The following is a 4,753-nucleotide window of genomic DNA, read 5'->3' as shown; positions in this document are numbered from 1 at the left end:
TTGCCAGTTGCGGGGTCATCCTTATCGCACAACACTTTAGCATACCTGACGTTCTGACGTCACCGGGTAAGTTATTACTTTAGGCTAGCTACATTTAGTTCCCTTAGGATAAAATATAAATTTTAAGTGTATTTATGCTAATTGAACCAAATATATGAAACCTAACCTAACAACGTAGGATATCTTTAACTGTCGTCAGAACACAACTGTGCTAAAGAGTTGTGCGATAAAGAAGACCCGCCAGTTGTAAGAGGCTAGTAGCGCGTTCGTAAATTTTATCGCGTTAGCATCAGTTTGATGTTATCACACGTCGCTTCACTACCGTTCCTCATCAAAGTTTTGTTTCAAAATTTAATTGAAATCAAGAGGTGCTAGTCTAGTCAAAGACAAATGAATCCCAATGGATGGGAGATTCCCCGTCTGAACAGGCATGGAAGTTATTCCTGAAACAAAAAATGATCGATCAGACAATTCGATTATTGATGGCGGGTAAAGAACTTCCGGTTTGGCGAATTTTTCAATGTAAACGAGTGAAATACAGATCGTCACCGACCATATTTTTTTATAAAAGATCGGAAACAAAATGATCACTTGAAATTTTTGAGATGTAGAGAATCAAAGCTACATAGAAAAGATTGGCAATTTTCCGTGTCGTTTGGATGCAGATGTAATGAACAATTCTGATATTTTGTAAGGCAATGTTGATCTACCATCAGTCTCGTTTTTGAAAAGACTTCTCCAGGTTGAAATGAAGCTTACATTAATTATAAACATTGAAATACTTCGATCACAACAGTAAAAGAAATAATAATAATAACTACGTACGATTAAAATTATTGTTATACACTAATAATACCAAATTAAATAGATTTTATTCGAATTTAATTACACTGATTAACAAAAAAATAATTTCGGCGGATATCTTGGTATCCAACACGCGTTCTAAGACAATTGAAACATGCTGATTCAAAATATGCAAACCATTTGTCTGCAACACCCACCATTCTTGAGATATACGACATCAACCATTTATGTGTGTTTAACATTGTATCAAGGCAAACAACTCACAGACATAGGTTTCACTAGAGCACTTATTGCTACATGGAGTACTAATGAAAATGGCTTTAGCTAAGAAAATAGTGCAAATGCGTCACATGACACATATACTATAGTAGATAGAAAACAGGCATTTAAGAACATCAAGTGTCATGTGCCATCGGGCACTTAACAAGTGTAACAGGCATTTAAAAACAAACCGGTTATAACCGGTTATACAAGTGTCATGTGCCATCGGGCACTTAACAAGTGCAATCAGGTGACCCTGTGTCGGGATGTGTCATCTTGCATCTTGGAACATGCATGTTAGAACATGTTATTTCCCAGTAGGGAACAGTGCATCTTGGGCTAAACTGGTTATAACTGGTTATACAAGTGTAACTTGTCATCGGGCACTTAAGAAGTGCAACTTAAGGCTATGCCTACCCCTCTGCAAGAGGCCACCCACCCCCACTTCCGGTCCACTTCCGGTCTACTTCCGGTTTACTTCCGGTCCACTTCCGGTCCAGCACAGCTCTGTTAGAGATATGGATATTGAGTATAGATTTAATTATATTATTATTGAAACATCTAGAAATTATTCTTCAAACAAATCTCATCTAACAATTCCATAACAGTTCCATGCTCAGCTCTGTGTCTGTGCGAGGATTTGTACCTACAGCACAGCTCTGTTAGAGACAGAGCATATAGGTATAAATATTATTTCATTTAATTCTTCACATTTATATCCATAACATCTCTGTGTCTGTGGTACAGCACAGCTCTGTTAGAGATAGGGATATTGAGTATCTAGAAATTATTCTTCACAAACAAATCTCATCTAACAATTCCATGCTCAGCTCTGTATCTGTGTGGGGATTTGTACCTAATAACATCAAAACAACACAGCTCTGTTAGTTCAATTCTTCACATCCATATCCATAACATCCATAACAGTTCCATGCTCAGCTCTGTGTCTATGTAGAGCAGGGATATTAAGTATAAATTTAAAAATTATTTCATTCTTCACAAACAAATCTCATCTAACAGTTCCATAACAGTTCCATGCTCAGCTCTGTGTCTGTGTGTTTGTGTGGGGATTTGAGTTCATTCAATTCTTCACATCCATATCCATAACATCTCTGTGTAATTCCATAACAGTTCCATGCTCAGCTCTGTGTCTATGTAGAGCAGGGATATTAAGTATAAATTTAAAAATTATTTCATTCTTCTCATCTAACAATTCCATAACAATTCCATGCTCAGCTCTGTGTCTGTGTGGGATTTGTACAGCAACATAGCTTTGTTAGAGTTCATTCAATTCTTCACCTCCATATCAATTCCTCACATCTAACAATTCCCATAACAGATTCATGCTCAGCAAGGCTCTGTGTCTGTGTAGATAGGGATATTAATATTTCATTCCTTCATAACAGTTCCTGAGTCTGTGTGGGATTTGTACAGAGCACAGCTCTGAGATAGTGACTAACAGTTAGGGTATAATTAATTCTTCACATCTAACAATTCCTCATCCCTATGCCATGACAGTTTCAACTCTGTATTTGTGTGGGATTTAAAGCTTGTCCAAGATATTATAGTAAAAAAATTCTCCCAATAAATTCAACATGTTTGTGTAAAGAAATAATTGTGCATAGCAAAAAATCTCAGCATGGCCCTGTGTCTGTGTGAGATTTGAGGCTTGTTCCCGGTATAGGTAGATTTGAAGCTTGTAGAAATATCAGCAAGGCTCTGTGTCTGTGAGATTTGAAACCTTGTTCCCAATCTTCCAGTACAGCTCTGTGTCTGAGTATAAAAGCAGTACAGCTCTGTGAGAATTTTCAGCAAAAATCAATTCTTTACATCGGTGTGTGCCTATTAATATCAGCAAGGATTTGTACCTAATTACAGTAGCACAGGGATAGGGATAATAAGTATAGACTATTGATATATATATATAGCTATTATTGAGTATAGAATTATTATATCTTCTTTATAAACTTTGTGCGGGGATTTGTACTTAATAACATCAGTACAGCACAGCTCTGTTAGAGACAGAGATGATTTAAATATATTATTATTGAAACTTCACAAACAAATCTCATCTAACAATTCCATAACAATTCCATGCTCAGCTCTGTGTCTGTGCGGGGATTTGTACCTAATAACATCAGTACAGCACAGCTCTGTTAGAGATAGGGGATATTAAGTATAAATTTAAAAATTATTTTATTCTTCACAAACAAATCTCATCTAAATTCCATAACAGTTCCATGCTCAGCTCTGTGTCTGTGTGAGGCAAGCACAGCTCTGTTAATTACATTTCATTCTCATCTAACAATTCCATAACACTTCCATGCTCAGCTCTGTGTCTGTGCGGGATTTGTACAGCAACATAGCTTTGTTAGAGACAGATGGGTATAAATATTATTTCATTCAATTCTTCACCTCCATATCTATAATAGCTCTGTGTAATTCCATAACAGTTCCATGCTCAGCTCTGTGTCTGTGTGAGGCAAGCACAGCTCTGTTAAAGATAGGGATATTATATAAATTTAAAAATTATTTCATTCTTCACAAATAAATCTCATCTAACAATTCCATAACAGTTCCATGCTCAGCTTGTATCTGTGTGGGATTTGTACAGCAACATTAGAGACAGAGTAGATGGGTATAAATATTATTTGATTCAATTCTTCACCTCCATATCCATAACAGCTCTGTGTTTATAATAGATCTTCACATCTAACAATTCCCATAACAGTTTCATGCTCAGCAAGGCTCTGTGTCTGTGTAGTTTCATAACAGTTCCTGTGTCTGTGTGGGATTTGTACAGAGCACAGCTCTGAGATAGGGACTAGCAGTTAGGGTATAATTAATTCTTCACATCTAACAACTATAACAATTCCTCCTATCTATTGAGTGTCTAGATGTTATTTCATCCCTATGCCATGACAGTTTCAACTCTGTATTTGTGTGGGATTTAAAGCTTGTCCAATTCTTCACATCTCCCAATGTGTGGCATGAAATTGTGTTTTTTGCCAAAAAAAATCTCAGCATGGCCCTGTGTCTGTGTGAGATTTGAGGCCTGTTCCCGGTATAGGTAGATTTGAAATAGGATCTGTGCCTCCCGGCTTGAGAAGAAAGGGACTATGCACATTGTTTTGAGGTGGGATCTGAATCTCAGCAAAAGCCCTAATCACAGGGGAGCTGTGTCAGGGATCATAATTGATAGGATATAATTGTATTCAGAACAAACCCCCCTATAAGATATGATAACTTTCAAGCTCTGCTGTTACAAACACTTCCCTGTATACATACCGGGCTATCACTATAATAATATTTGCCACATGTTCTGTGATTATATGTAATCTTGTAATAATTATTCCTGTCGGTGATAAAAACATTGTTCAATTCTAACTAGTTCAATTCGTCACAATTCCATAACAGTTCCATGCTCAGCTAGCAGATAGGGATATTAAGTATAAATTAAAAAATTATTTAATTCTTCACAAACAAATCTCATCTAACAATTCCATAACAGTTCCATGCACAGCTCTGTGTCTGTGTGAGGCAAGCACAGCTCTGTTAATAAATTTCATTCTTTCCAATTGTATAATTGAGCATAGCAAAAAATCTCAGCATGGCCCTGTGTCTGTGTTTGAGGCCTGTTCCCGGTATGGGTAGGTACAAATCTGGCAATCACATAGGATCTGTGCCT

This window comes from Lepisma saccharinum, chromosome 10 (assembly GCF_977018435.1).
Source record: "Lepisma saccharinum chromosome 10, izLepSacc3.1, whole genome shotgun sequence".
In the NCBI taxonomy this organism is placed as follows: domain Eukaryota; kingdom Metazoa; phylum Arthropoda; class Insecta; order Zygentoma; family Lepismatidae; genus Lepisma; species Lepisma saccharinum.
The sequence above is the reverse complement of the archived record's forward strand: the minus strand, read 5'-3'. Positions refer to the sequence as shown.